General features: G+C 42.5%; 1 protein-coding gene across 4 annotated transcripts in view; it reads right to left on the bottom strand.

The window, feature by feature from the left end:
- The window catches only part of adcy7 (adenylate cyclase 7), a 187,934-nt gene extending 175,914 nt beyond the window's left edge, over positions 1-12,020 (bottom strand). For all 4 annotated transcript variants that reach the window (XM_043706949.2, XM_087995890.1, XM_087995891.1 and 1 more), the window contains exon 1: positions 11,433-12,020. The gene's annotated coding sequence lies outside the window, so the exon portion shown is untranslated. The remainder of the gene's footprint in view (positions 1-11,432) is intronic.
- Between the last annotated feature and the right edge of the window lie 4,448 nt (positions 12,021-16,468).

Here is a 16,468-nt window from a genome sequence, read left to right as displayed (position 1 = left end):
TATTTTGCATACATATCCTCAAATTCATCAACGGCAAACAACTATCACCAGCATCCTCTCCATCATACTCACATTGATAGTGAGGCAATGAGCTGATACCCTCTGACAGATCTCAATCCATTTTTCCATGATCTTGTCCACTATTATACTTTCTATTCACAATACTTTATTGTAGACTGGTTGAATCTAAATACCGTGTCAAAGAAATGCAAGACAATTGTTTTTTTCTTATCCCACACCCTCAAGTTCATGGCCATAACTCACAATGGACCATGATTTTGCTGTCCTACATTTTTGACATATCACATTTTTTGCTGATCTCTTCTATAAGTTCAGCATACTCTTCATCCCTACACCCTTTAGCAGGATTTGCAAATCAAGCTGAAGGCAGATGGGCAAACTGCCGTTGCAGTGTTAAGATAATTACAGTTTTTCTTTAAACTTCTAGCTCTTGATACCAATACTAATTGTTTAATATTTCACTACAGAAGTTAGATCTACAATAACGTCCATTGACTTCCCAGAAACAAATGGCTTGTTGTGTTCCATGTCTAGCCTTTTTTCATAAGCAGCTTGCTCAACAAGAACGGTATTTGACTTGACAAGTTCTGCTTATTAACATCTGGGGGCTCACGCTAAAATTGGCAGTCCTGATTCAGACTAGGTTAGATTAGATTCCCTACAGTATGGAAACAGGCCCTTCAGCCCAACAAGTCCACACTTGTAAGAGTAACCCACCCAGACCCATTTCCCTATATTTACCTCTGACCTAACACCATGGGCAATTTAGCACGACCAATTCACCTGACCTGCACATCTTTGGACTGTGGGAGGAAACCAGAGCACCCAGAAGAAATCCACGCAGACACAGGGAGAATGTGCAAACCCCAAACAAACCCCAATAGGCGGGAATCAAACCAGAGTACCTGGCGCTGTGAGGCAGCAGTGCTAACTACTGAGCCACAGTGGTACCCCTAATCAAACAATTGTCGACAAGGTATTATTTGACAACTTTGACAATGATCCAGACAACATCATCACCATCCCTGCATACATCCTGTTCGACCAGCAGCACAGGCCCTGAACAGGTGGAAACCTTGGTGGGAGGGGGGGGGGAAGCATGCAGTTGCCCTAGGATTCCTTAACATTGGCTCCAGACTTCATCAAGTCTTATGGTATCAGGTCAATCACAGACAGGGACACCACATATCCTCAAGTGATGTATCAGTACTCCTCCATGTTGGACAGCATTTGGAGAGAGCACTGAGGATGGCAAGGGTATCGATATATTCTGGGTCATGGACATCCAACCCTCAGGGTGGCTTGCAACCTCATTGCAGATCAATCTGGTCGAGTCCTAAAGGACTGCTAGACTGAGTCTGTGGTAAGTGGTGAGGGAACAAATAAAAAAAAGGAAAAACATGCTGCAGATACATTTGTCCATGATACTATCAGTAAGAATGACAATTCCACAGTCTTTGCAGAGACAAAGTTCCCTCTTCACATCAAGAACATTCTACACTGTGTTGTGTGGCACTGCCATTGTGCTAGATAGGTTGAGAGAGGGGGAGTATAGGCTTGGAAAGACAAAACAATATGGCGGCATTGTGGGGTAACTATTTTAGCAATGATATCCAGAGCAGGATAGGAAGGAACAGATTATACAAATATTCAAAAAAAGCAGCAAATTGGGACAAAAGGGAAACAAGGTAGAAAAGACAAAATTAAATGGCTCTCAGATACGCATAATATGGAACAAAATGAATTAACTGGTTATAAGTTTGCTCACTGAGCTGGTAGATTTGTTCACAGACATTTTGTCAACACGCTGGGTAACATCAGTGAGCCTCCATTGAAGCACTAGTGTTCTGTCCCACTTACTATTTGTGTGCCTTGGTCAGTTGTGGTGGGTGATATCACTTCTGGTTCTTTTTCTCAGGGGTTAGTAAATGGGATCCAAATCGAAATGTTTGTTAATGGAGTTCCAGTTTGAATACCAGGCCTCTAGGAATTCCCATGCATGTCTTTGTTTAGACTGTCCCAAGGTGAATGTATTGTCCCAACCGAACTGGTGTCCCTCTTAGTGTGCTAATGTGGATACTAGTGATAATTGGTCATACCTTTTAGTGGCTAGTTGGTGCTCATGTATCCTGGTGAGTAGTTTCCTGCCCATCTGTCCAGTATAATGTTTGTTGCAGTGCTTGCAGGGTATTTTGTGTATGATGTTCGTTCTGTTTGTTGTTGGTACAGGATCCCTTAAATTCCTCAGGAGCTGTTTCAGGGTGGTGATAGGTTTGTGGGCTACCATGATGCCTAGGGGTCGGAGTAGTCTGGTCATCATCTCCAAGATGTCTTTAATGTATGGCAGGGTGGCTAGAGTCTCTGGGCGTGCTGTGTCTTCTTGTTTAGGTCAGTTGTGTAATAATCAGCGGACTACACTTATCGGGTACCCGTTGTTCCTGAACACGTTGTATAGGTGTTTGATTTCGGCTTCTTGTAGTTCCTGGGTATTGCAGTGCATTGTGGCTCATTTAAATAATGTTCTGATGCAGCTCCATTTGTGTGTAAGGATGATTGCTCCTGTAGATGAGTATTGGTCAGTGTGTGCGGCTTTCCTATAAATGCTGGTCTGCGGCTCTCCATTGGCTTCTTGTTCTACTATGTCAAGGAAGGGGAGTCTGTTGTTGTTGTTGTTCCATTCCCCTTTGGCAAACTTCATACTACTAAGGATGCTATTTAAGTGTTTGTGGATTTCTTCTAATTTGTTGCATTTGGTGAGGACAAAGGTGTCATCCACATCACGGACCCAAAACTTGGACTGAATCGTGGAAAGGGCTGTCGTTCTAACCTCTGCATATCTGCTTCTGCTAAGAGTCCTGTTATTGGTGACCCCATAGGTTTACTGGTTTGAAGATGCTGTCCTTGCTGAGGTCAGACTCCCCTTCCTAGACATCACAGTAGAATGAAAAGCCAATGGAGAGCTGCAGACTAGCATCTACAGGAAAGCCACACACACTGACTAGATAATCAACTTAAGGAGCAATCATTCCAACACCCACAAATGGAGCTGCATCAGAACATTATTTCAATGATCCACAACACACTGCAGCACCCAGGAACCATGAGAAGCCGAGGAAAAACACCTGTACAATGTATTCAGGAACAATGGGTATCCAATAATCACAATGAGCCGATTCCTATGCAACAGGCCTAAACAAGACGACACAACATGCCCAGAGACTCTAGCCACCCTACTATACGTTAAAGACATCTCAGAGATGACAACCAGATTACTCTGGCCCCGAGGCATCATGAGCCCAAAAACCTACCACCACACTGAAATAGCTCCTGATGAATTTAAAGAACCCGCTACCAACAACCAGTAGAACGAATATCATATACAAAATACCCTGTAAGGACTGCAACAAACATTACATCAGCCAGAAACTAACTACCAGGATACATGAGCACCAACTAGCCACTAAAGGACATGCCCAACTATCACTATTATCCACACACACATAGTAAAAGAGTGACACCAGTTCGACTGGTACAATGCAACCATCCTGGTTCAGGCCAAAGACACGCATGGGAATTCCTTGAAGCCTGGCATTCAAACCAGAACTCCATCAATAAACACATTGAATTGGACTCCACTTACCAACCTCTGAGAAAAAGAAACAGAAATGATATCACCCACCATAACAGATCAAGACACAAAGAAAGCGAGCAGGACAGAACACCAGCGCTTCAATGGAGGCTCACTGATGATGTTACCTAGCATGGTGACGAAATGCCTGAAAAGAAATCTGCCAGCTCAGCGAACAAACTTCCAACCTGAGCTACAAATCTTTTCCAAAAATTGCAAATGAATTAACTGAACAAATAAAGGTTAATAAATATTATTATCTTTGAAGCCAGGAACTAAATTTTCGGTGGTGCGTCACCGAAATGACAGATGAAAAGGAAAGGGTGGCAGGTAGCGATGTTGGTAGGAGATGGAGTAAGTACATGAGCAAGAAATGATCTGGGATAAGATTATGTAGAATCTATTTAGGTAGAAATAAGCAGCATCATGGGGTGGAAGACACTGGTCTAGCGGGCAGTCTATTGGCTCCCTTACAGTGCTCATTCTGTCGGACAGAGAATAGATCAGGGGATAACAAGGCATGTAAAAAGGGCAGTCTATTAATCATGGGTGAATTTAATTATCGTGTTGATTGGGAAAATCAAATTAGCAATAGCAACAAGGAAGAATTCATAAACAATAATTAGGATCGATTCCAAAATCAATATGTTCTGAATCAACCAAAGAGCAGCCTATTTGGATGTGATGTTGTAGTGAGGTAGGCATAATAATGGATCTCAGAGTAAAAGAATCATGAGGAGACAGTAAGCATACAGTAAGCATAATATAGTAGAACGTAGTATTCCATTTGAGAGGGAGAAACCTAAGTTGGAAACAATTGTGTCAAACGTAAATAAGGGTAATTAGATGAGAATGAGGGCAACGTTGGCTGCAGTGGACTAAGAAAGGAGGGGAGTGGGGAAAACATTGATGAATAATGGCATTTAAGAAAATAGTTCATGACTCATAGCCAAGATATATCCCAAATAGGCAGAGGGACTCAAGGAAGGGTATAAACCGTTAACATGGCTAAAAATTGATGGCCAATCAAAGGACTGAAAAAAATTTTCAAACCCTACAAAAAGATGATCAAAATAATAAAAGGAGGGAATTAAACTATATGGGCAAACTAGCAAGTAAAACCAGACGGTAAGAGCTTCTTTAAATATATACAAAAGGAACAGAGAGGCAACACAGAACACAGGCCCTTAGAGAGAAATTCTAAGTGACAGTGGGTAACCAGAAGATGGAGAAGAGTTGAATGAATGTTTTGCATCAGTCTTCATGGTAGAGGATACAAATAACATTATAGCTATACTAAATAATCAAAGATCTAAAGGAGCAAAAGAAGTAAACTCAATCACAATCACTTGAGAATAAATATTAAGGAAACTAATGGGGCTAAAGACCGATAAGGAGAAAGTGAGGACTGCAGATGCTGGAGATCAGAGTCAAAAAGTGTGGTGCTGGAAAAGCAAAGCAGGTCAGGCAGCATCTGAGGAGCAGGAGAATCGATGTTTCAAGGATAAGCTCTTCATCAGGAATATGGTGGGGGGTGGGCGCAAGTGGGCTGGGAGATAAATGGGAGGGGCTGGGGCTGGGGAAGGTAGCTAGGAATGCGATAGGCTGAAAAAAGTGGGGAGTTATGGTGATAGGCTGGGGTGGGGGGTGGAGTGAATAGGTGGGAAGGAAGATGTAGGGAGGACAGTTCAAGAGGGCAGTGCCGAGTTGGAGGGTTGGATCTGGGATAAGGTGGATAAAGACAGATACGTCTCCTGGACCTAATGGACTGCATCTGAACATTTTAAAGGAGGTAATTCAGAGATAGTGAATGCACTGGTAGTAATCTTCCAAGAATCTTAGATTCCGAAGAAGTCCCAGACGATTGGAAAACTGCCAATACAACATTCATTCCATTGGAAAGGAGCCAAAAAAAAGTGATAGACCAGTTAGCTTAAAGTCTGTTATTGGGAAAGTGTTAGAGGCAGATTAACATAAAGGACTTAATAGAAGAGCATTTAAGAAATACACAAGAAAATTAAACAGAGTCAGCACAGTTTCATGAAAGGAAAATTATGCCTGAAAAATCTATTACAGTTTTGAGAAACTAACAAACAGGATAGATAAATAAGTACCAGTAGATGTAATATGTTTGGATATTCATTGGAGATTACATAATAAGATAACAGTGGAAAGTTTTGGGGCAATACATCAGCATGGATAGAGGACTGGCTAACTAATAAAAGTTGGAATTTTCAGGATTGACAACCTATTAACTAGTGGAGTGCCACAGGGATCAGTGCTGGACCCACAGTTATTTACAATATATTTTAATGAATTGGTTAACACCGTGAATGTACTATTGCCAGGCTTTCAGATGATGCAAAACTAGATGGAATCCCAGAAATGATAGAGTGCAGAAAGAGGCCATTCAGCCCATCTTGTCTACACTGGATCACATCATAACTCATTCCAGTCTGCTTTTTCACCATAGCCTTGCACACAATTTCTATCCAAATAATCATTCAATGTCCTCTTGAATGCCTCAATTGAACATGCGTCCACCACATTTGCAGGCAGTGCATTTCATACCCTAACTCCTTATGGACTGAAAAATGTTTTTCCCCGCTTCACCATTGTTTCTCTTACAGATCAATTTAAATCTCAGCCATTTTGTTCTAATCCCATTTAAAGGCATGAACAGTTTGTTCTGATCCATCTTATCCAGCCTGCACATAATTTTGAAAACCTCTATCAGATCTCTCCAAAGAGAACAGTCGCAATTGCTTCAATCTATCTTCATTATTGAAATTTTTGACTCCTCGAACCAATCTTATCTTTCCCTTCTGCACTCTCTCCAATGTGTTCATCTTCTTTGGCCTCTGTATCCGAGGAACGTATATACAGGCATTGGAGGCTGTGTAGATAAGGTTCACCTGGAGAATTGTGGTTATGGGAGAGATTTACTTTTGAGGAGATGTTGAGTAAGTTTGGCTTGTATTAATCAGAATGTAGAAGAATGAGAGGCGATCTTATTGAAACATGCAACATTCTTACAGGGTTTGACAAAGTAGATGTGGAGAGATAGTGGGAGAGACTAGGACCAGAGGCTTAATCTCATGGTAAGGAGTTACCCGTTTAAGACAGAGATGAGGTGGAATTTCTTTTCTCAGAGATTGTCAATCTGTGGAATTCATTACTGCAGGGGATTAGAATCATTGAATTATACAGTATAGAAGAGGCCCTTTGGACCATCTAGTCTTTACTGCTAAATATATATGACAACCTATACTCATCCCACTTACCCACACTAGGCCCATAGCCTTGAATATTATGACACTTGAAGTGCTCATCCAAGAACTTCTTAAAAGGTTGTAAGACTCCCAGCCACCCACTGGGTGATTAAATATTTCCTTAAATCGCCCAAGACCTCCTGCCATTCACTTTAAAATGATGTCACTTTGTCATTGAAACTTCCAATAAGGAGAACAGCTGCTTCCTATCCACCCTGCCAATGTCCCTCATCATCTTACACACCTCTCTAAGGCTCCCCCTCAACCTTTTCTGCTCCAAAGAAAACAACTCATGTTCACCCAACTTCTCAATATAGCTGAAATGCTCAGCTCAGGCAAAGTTTTACACCCCCACCATCCTTCCAATCGAGTGGTGACCAGAACTGTACACAGTACTCCAGGTGTGGACTCACCAAAGTTCTGTACAGTTCCAAAGTAACCTCCCTGCTTTTGTAATCTACGTGAAGACTTATGAAGGTAAGCATCCCGCGTGCCTTCTCAACTATAGTTTTAACCTGTGCCAGGTTGAAGGATGTGTCAACAAACATCCCAACATCCTTCTGTTCCTCTGAGCTTCCTAGTGTCCTGCCATCCATTCAGCATTCCTCTTTTGTTCCTTCTTCCAAATTACATTACCTAACATATATCAGGATTAAATTCTATCTGCCACTGATCTACCCATTTGACCAATCCGATTAAATCTTCCTGTAACCTAACACCTTCCTCCTCACGAGAAGAAAGTGAGGACTGCAGATGCTGGTGTGTCAGAGTCAAGAGTGTGGTTCTGGTAAAGTACAGCAGGTCAGGCAGCATCTGAGGAGAAGGAGAATCGACGCTACGGGCGTAAGCCCTTCATCAGGAATTGCTGATGAAAGGCTTTTACCCAAAACATCGATTCTCCTGCTCCTTCAATGCTGCCTGATCGGCTGTGCTTTTCCAGCGCCGCACTCCCCCCTTCCTCAACGCCAACCATTTAGCCAACCTATGAGTCATCCACAAATTTACTTATCATTCCCCAACATGTTCTCATTTACATCATTTATGAATAACACAAACAATAAATGACCCAACACTCCTACCTGTAGTATGCCACTGCACAGCAGGCTGTAGTCACAAAAAAAGTCTTTACACCATGTTCCCTTGGTTGTCATATTCAAGGATAACGGGGATAAAGCAGGCAAGTGGAGTTGAAGGTTATCAGATCAGCCACCATCTTACGGAAAGGCAAAGCAGGCTCAATGGGCCAAATGGACTATTTCTGCTCCAATGTCGAATAGTCTTACAGTGCTATTCACACACCAGTCTGACCTGTTCCCCCTTTATACTAATCCAGTCTTTTTTTTCTTATTAAACTGCCACCAAATCACCTGTCATAATAATTTCAACAATTAACAATTCAATTAACCCCAATCATCTGTTTCCCCTCATGGTATGGACTCAAGCTCCCTTGCACACATTTTAAAACTGTACTCTTGAGTTTACATAGCCTCTGCTTGTTCCACTAAAATGTAACTCTTCACACTTTTCTGCCATATGTTCACTCATTCTACCAACCTGTCCTCCTCGTGGATCACAATATTTCCAAGAGAAGAGACGTACTGACAGGAAAAGAAATGTCATGAAAATGATAAGGCTACAGATATCAACTCAATGAGTAACCTCTCTGAATCAAACTTCACAATGGGATAGATGTTTTTGTTTAGTTTTTCTACACAGCTTACTTAATTATTAATCATGTCTCAAACAACATCATTTCAGACTTGTAGCAAGCTAAATGTTTCGCCATGTAAGATCTGTACATAAATAAATGTTTGAAATTTTGGTCCCAGCCTAAATTGAAGTTGATGCAAGTCATTTGGTTATAGAGTCAGAGTCATACAGCACAGAAACAGAGCCTTTGATCCATTTTGTTCCTGCTGACCAAGTTCCCCAAACTGAACCAGTTCCACTTGCCTGTGTTTGGCCCATTGCTTCCAAACCCTTCCTATTCATGGACCTGTAAATGTCCATAAGACCATAAGACATAGGAGCAGAAGTAAGGCCATTCGGCCCATCGAGTTCACTCCGCCATTCAATCATGGCTGATGGGCATTTCAACTCCACTTACCCGCATTCTCCCCGTAGCCCTTAATTCCTTGTGACATCAAGAATTTATCAATTTATCAATGTCTTTTAAATGTTGCAACTGTACCTGCATCTACCATTTCCTCTGGCAGCTTACTCCATACACAAACCACCCTGTGTGCAAAAGCTGCCCCTTGGGTCCCTTTAAGTCTTCCCCCTCTCACTTTAGAAATAAGCGCTCTAGTTTACTAGTTAAGCGCGCTACCCTAGGGTAATGACTTTTGCTATTCACCTGTTGCATGCCCATCATTATTTTAGAAACCTCTACATGGTCATTCCTAAACCTCCTATGTTCCAGGGAGAAAGATGCCTCCCGATTCAACCTCTCCTAATAACTCAAACCCTCCAGTCCCAGCAACATCTTTGTAAATCTTTTCTGAATCTTCTCCAATTTAATATCTTTCCTACAGCTGGGTGACCAGAACTGTACATAGTACTCCAGAAGAGGTGTCACCAATGTCCTGTACTAACTCAACACAACACCCCAACTCCTATGCTCAATGGCCTGAGAAATGAAGGCAAGCATGTTAAACATCTTCACCATCCTGGCTATCTGCGACACAAACTTTCAAACAACTAGATTCCTGAACCCCTATTTGGCAAAACTACCCAGAGCCCTACCATTAACTGTGTAAGTCCTGCCTTTGCTTGTCTTACCAAAATGAAATAGCTCACTTTAATCCAAATTAAAATCCATCTGCCACTCCTCAGCCCACTGCCCTAATTGATCACAATCCCTTGGCAATCTTAGATGACCTTCTTCACTGTCCAGTGTACAACCAAGTTTGGTGTTGTGGTTCTGTTCGCCGAGCTGGGAATTTGTGTTGCAGACGTTTCGTCCCCTGTCTAGGTGACATCCTCACCTACAGTTGGGAGCCTCCTGTGAAGCGCTTCTGTGGTGTTTCCTCCGGCATTTGTAGTGGCTTGAATCTGCCGCCTCCGGTTGTCAGTTCCAGCTGTCCGTTGCAGTGGTCAGTATATTGGGTCCAGGTTGATGTGCTTATTGATTGAATCTGTGGATGAGTGCCATGCCTCTAGGAATGTCTCGCTTGTACCAACTGAGCATTTTTTCTTTCAAAGAAAACAGTGCTCAAAAGATAGGTTAAGTCAAACTTTTTTGGCTTGTGTTCCTCAGTGTTGACACGCAAGAAAATTTGGAAACTAAACAACAATTTATACAGCATGAGGTGGTGGTGTTAATTGGCTGGGCTTTGGAGGTGCAGCATTGGTGTAGAGGTATAGGAGAAATTGCTAGGTAAAAACAAGGACTGCAGATGCTGGAAACCAGAGTCTAGATTAGAGTGTTGCTGGAAAAGCACAGCAAGTCAGGCAGCATCCAAGGAGCAGGAAAATCGACATCAGGAATAGAAGAGAGAAATTGCTATCAATAATGATTACATTCAAAGCAAACAAGTCGCCTGGCCAAGGTGTTGTCTGGAGATGCTGCACGAATTGCTTGCCTTCACATTCCTTTCTTGAGAACGAAAATAACTTGGATTTTCTACCATTTTTCACAAGCTGAGAGCATTAAAAATTGGTTCCCAACAAATTAAAGATTTCTGATGTGTATTTACAGTTGGAATGTAGGAAATCAAGACAGTCAAATTGCACACATTAAGGTTCGAAAAACAGTAATGAGAAAAAACCCTGAAGTCTGCTTTTAATGATGCTGGTGGAGTGATAAATGTTAGCTAAGAGGGAGGGAATTCCCCCGCTGTTCTTTAAATAGTACAGCGGGATTCTGTATAGCCACCTGCCTGGGTTCACAAGGCCTTGATTTAGTGCCTCATCTAAGCGAAAGCACCTCCTTTTAGCATAGACATTTTAAGTGTTCGCCTGAATAATACGCTCAAATTACTGCGTTGAAATTTCTGTTCAAAGGTGAACATGTTCACGACTGAAAGGTGGCACCATGAGGCTGTGAAATGACTAACTTATAACCATTTCTTAAAACTACTTCATTTTTGTGTGGACTTTTTGCGGCTGCTCATAAAAGCACCATTACCAAGGTCACTTGCGAGCACTCTAATGGCAATGATGCATTTTTATCTTTAAATGTTCTCATGTAATTGACGAATTTAAATACTTTTTTTTAAAGGAAATCGGGTTAGATTCTGAAATAATTATAAATTCTAACTTCGTACGTAGAGATTTTATTGGGGAAAAAAATGTCCGAGGTCAATTCCATCATATTAAAAGTTTCTCTCGGGAGCAGTGTTTCACCACAATACCTGACGTTTGTATCCATTACTTACTTTGTCCAATTCACTTCTTTATTCATAATTTTGTCGATCACTAGATTTGTGATCTTAACAACTTAATTTGTCCTGCAACCAGAAAAAAAGCTCGCTATCCAAGGCACGTGACATCAAATGAGATGAACTTACCAGCGTTTCTGAAGATGGGACTTTGTTTTTTTGTGAACCGCTTACCACGGTGCAGTACCACAGTGATCAGATGCTAGTGAACGCGTTTACTCCTATCCTACTGAACGGGCAGTATTTGCCGCTGGATTGATAACTGTGAACAACTTGGTTTCACTGTCCCAACGTGGACCTGCTGTCTCTTCGCAAAGAAGGAAAAAAAAGCTTTTTTAAAAAAAACAAGAAACTTCTCTCCCCCTTTTTTTTCACTTCCGTTTCACAACAGCCTGTGCCTGACCCAACAGGAAAGGTGCATTTTCAGCTGGGTTTCAAATGCGGAAATGATTCTTGATAGTAGTAACTTCGCCCTGAGAGTCTGAATGTTGGAGTGCGTGGCCAAGTGAGCTGCAGCACCAGGCTTGGGGGCGGGCTGAGTTTTCCGAGTGCGTTTTTACCCCACTAAAGAAATCTTCCTATGGCTGCACTTTAATTGATGTAAAATTCAAAAGCGCCAGCAAATTGTTGCTGCTCTGAGTAGCTGGCGTTGCAATGCCATGAGAGAGCAGCTGAAGGTGGAGGTTTGTACCTGCAGGAGGAAGTGCAGCGCTGCGATAGCTCAGCAATCGCCTTCCATCTGGGACTTTAAAAACGTGCACGCTTTCACAAAATAGACTGTCCTTTTTATTTTTGATGCTGCCCCCTTTCTGCTGCCTGCCCAAAACGGAACAAAACAACGTTGTTGCAGCTTTTATATAAAAAAAATAAAGTGCCGAAAAAAAAAATCAACAGATCCGGCAGATTTTGTGAATGCTAATTAGCGCTTGAGTTCTGTACGGTTTCAGTCAGTTCCAAAGATGCGTCAGATTGGATTCGAAATGTTAAGTATGACCGTCCATAGATGATGCCAGAGTTGCTGAGTTACTCCAAAAATTCCACGTTTTATTTCTGATCTTCAGCAGCCACATTTTAAAAAATATTTTAAAGTTGATGCAATCTGGTTCACATAGGATTTCCGGAAAGTGGTCGAGAACTGCAATAACCCTGATTTGTGCACAGCAGGGTTCCAAGGAAACCTAATGGTGTAACACCCTGCCATTGGATCACTGTGTATGTTTGTGTGAATCAAGGGAAAATAAACATCAGAGTTGCCTTACTGTTTGTTTTAGGTTTAACTGTTATAGTAAACAGTGGCTGTTATTCGATTCATGACAGTGCCAAGATTTTCGTGACACCTAGTTTGTTGGCTGAATTTAGGTCAAACAGACTATTGAACAATTAAGTTGACCTCTTTAGATTAGATTACATTACAGTGTGGAAACAGGCCCTTCGGCCCAACATGTCCACACTGACCCGCCGAAGCGTAACCCACCCATACCCCTACATTTACTCCTCACCTAACACTACGGACAATTTAGCATGGCCAATTCACCTGACCTGCACATCTTTTGGACTGTGGGAGGAAACCGGAGCACCCGGAGGAAACCCACGCAGACACGGGGAGAATGTGCAAACTCCACACAGTCAGTCGCCTGAGGCGGGAATTGAACCCGGGTCTCAGGCGCTGTGAGGCAGCAGTGCTAACCACTGTGCCACCGTGCCGCCCACACTATACCCCTTCCTCAGTTTGCACATGCAAGATGATGCCTCCGGGAGAAAAAGAAAGCTTACTTTTTAAGTTTTGTTCCTTATTTGAGCCTGGCTGGTGACTTAGTGAATAATGTTAAAAATCACACAACACCAGGTTATAGTCCAACAGGTTTAATGGGAAGCATTAGCTTTTGGAGCGCCGCTCCTTCATCAGATGGTTGGGGTTGACAATCACCTGATGAAGGAGCGGCGCTCCAAAAGCTAGTGCTTCCCATTAAACCTGTTGGATTATAAACTGGTATTGTGATTTTTAACTTTGTACACTCCAATCCAACACCGGCATCTCCCCATCATTGGCGGAAGATGGTTGTGCCAGACCCTGAGAGACTTGGGCAATGATGAGACATGATGTGGAGGTGGCAATGTTAGACCAGGGGTGGACAAAGTTAAAAATCACACAATACCAGGTTATAGTCCAACAGGCTCACTTGGAAGCACGAGCTTTGGAGCACTGCTCCTTCATTAGCTACCTGACTAAGGAGTGGGGCTCCGAAAGCTAGTACTTCCAAATAAACCTGTTGGATTATAGCCTGTTTCGTGATTTTTAATGATCAGACGGTTATGGCAATGTGACAAAATCGAAAATATTAGATTCTGCATGTCAAAATGAAACATGTTCACTGGAAGAGGAAAATCACACTAATGATCAACAAAGGGCTTGTTTGCACCCATGAATGTCTCATTATTGCCTAATTTCTGTGTTGGTTGCTATTTTCCCAGACAATGGAGAGAAATTAGACAATCACAAACACAAAGGTGTGAGCAAGTGTGTGGGAGCTTCAGTTCATTGCTTGCTCTTTAAGGCCGCCATCTTGGCCAGCATTCCTCATCATCTCAGTACACATTACATGGGCTCACTTCACATACACAGAATTTGGCAACGATTATGCACCAACCTCATCATATCATCATGGCACTAATCTGATTCAATTAAAATACAGTTTTACATGCCAATACCAAACTGTGAGTTCACTGACACCTTGTATTGCAATGCTGTTACCAGGACACTTTATGCACAAGGGCAGGCACCTATCTTATACATTACAGCAGGATGCACCTCAGGGCTCTATCTTGCTTTCTTAGTGCTCACTTAGTTTGCACTTACTTGGATGTTCACAGCACTCCTGCCTGGTCTTGGCTTTTTGCACTTTAAGCTCGTAACTTCTGAATGAGACAGCAGAGTACAGTACAGAAGGCAGTTGCAAATACAAGCAATTCATCATGGTTGTCGGCAGCAATCAGTCCAGGCAGTGGAAATGTAGCTTTATAGCATCATACAATGTGAATACGGCACATTGTGCCAGCAACTTAAACAGCAAACACACTGCTTGTACTTCAACCAAGTGGCCGTGTCTCAATGTCCAAGAGGGGTAGTTCTCATTCAAGGGGATTGTTGTCAGTCAGGGAGTCATGTCAAAGACAAGGGCAGCATTTGATCCCAGTCCAGGGTCATGAACATAGTCAGTGGCCTACTTGGGGTGGTCAGGATCAGGGTTCCATATCACCAGAATTTGAGTGATTCATGGTCAGTTGGCCAGCACAACTGGTCAGGGGATTGGTAGTTAGAGAGTCAGAGAACTGCACAGAGATAGGTCGGGGGCTGGTCATTCATCAGTCAGGACTGTTGTACCAAGTCGGTCGGGGTGGGGTGGGCCATAGTCAGCTCTGGGGTCTGTTCATTGAATGTCAAAGTGAATTATCAGAGACAACCATGGTAAGGAGGCTGGCATTGAAGCCAACATGGCTGCCACACTAAGGTGACAGTAATTGTGATAGGAGGTACCTCAACACACAGCATGGGTGACTCAGTGGTTAGCACTGCTGCCTCACAGTACCAGGGACCTGAATTTGATTCCATCCTCTGGCAACTGTCTGTGTGGAGTTTGCACATTCTCCCGATGTCTGCGTGGGGTTCTTCTGGGTGCTCCAGTTACCTCCCACAGTCCAAAGCTGTGCAGGTTAGGTGGATTGGCTGTGCTAAATTATCCTATAATATCCGTCCAGGAATATGTGGGTTAGGTGTGTTAGCCATGGGAAATTCAGAGTTACAGGGATAGGGTAGGAGGGATGGGCGTGGGTGGGATGCTCAGAGGATCAGTGTGGACTTGTTGGGCCACACTGTAGAGATTCTATAGGATAAAAGACAGTAGTACATTAGAGGACAGGAGTTTCTGTGGGAAGGAAGGTCATTGATGGCCACAATCACCATGGTTTTGAAGGGTGGGTAGAGTGTGAGGAGAGTACAATATGATGTTTGTCATGGCTAAGTTGTGGTCTGAGGTCTTACTAGGAGTTGAAAGCTTAAATGAAACATTCATGTGTGAATGCAGTAGCCCAAAACTGGTGCAGACGACAGGAGTGCAAGGAAGAAATGGACATGAAGGTTTGGAGCTCAACGAGATGAACAGGCCAAACCCGTGATTCACTCTGCAAGGCAAGGCCTCTGCTGTCTTCTAGCTCCATCAAATTCAAAAATGCACACTGGAAATACAACATGGCTGCAATCACACAGAGAGTGGGCAGTTTCTTTCTTCCTGTCTAAGGACACAGGCTGTACTTGGGAGTGACGTGAGGTCCTTCAAGGAATAATTGCATTAATCAACCATTTACACAGGAGATGTTAAAGACATAGAATCCCAAATAGCCAAATCTATAGGATTCAAATCCTGATCACAAAGCAATTTTGATCATGCTACTCGTCATTAGAAATTCATGAGCCACTTCTCTGAAGCAGATGTAAACAGAAGCTACCTTTAAAGTCTCACCTGCACAATTCACAACAAATCAAAATCTCATCAGATGCCCAAGGGCACAGAGTTGAATTCCTTTCGCCTTCAAATGTAACTATGCGCCAATGTTTTCTTATATGTAATGTTGGATTTCTAGGGTGATGGGGAGGATGTATGGGTTGTGCTGTATCCATCAGAACAAAGTCTGCTGTGCCAAAGGTTCAGGTAAAGGCATGCCATGACTCTCCTTATCAGAGGCTTCCATGTCCTATTGTATCAAGGACTATGATAAACTGCCACTTGTGTATGATGTAAATGCTGAGTGCTCCCAATGGAAAGGAGCTGTTCTCTTTCTGATATTTCCCACATAGGTTCATTGCAATCATGACTAATAGATCCAGTGTAAAAGATTATATCTTAATATGTTCTTATATTTTTGATTGTAGACTTGGATGGGCTTTCTATAAGTTCTCTTTATTGTTTTGCTTGCTCACCATTGGGGGGGTTTTAGTTGCATATAAACTAGCACCAATGAGTGGACACTAGAAGAAATTGGCCAATAAGTGGCTGATTGGTCTACTAAATGAAGAATAAATACCAACAACAAAAACTTTCAACAATTATGTGATTGGCCTTCAGGTAACTGAACAGTTTGTGTATCAGAACACAATAGTCAGAAGCCAT

The sequence above is a fragment of the Chiloscyllium plagiosum genome, unplaced genomic scaffold (assembly GCF_037043375.1).
Source record: "Chiloscyllium plagiosum isolate Xiang-an unplaced genomic scaffold, Cpla_swu_hap1 HiC_scaffold_17, whole genome shotgun sequence".
Lineage (NCBI taxonomy): Eukaryota > Metazoa > Chordata > Chondrichthyes > Orectolobiformes > Hemiscylliidae > Chiloscyllium > Chiloscyllium plagiosum.
This window is presented reverse-complemented; position numbering and strand designations above follow the sequence as displayed.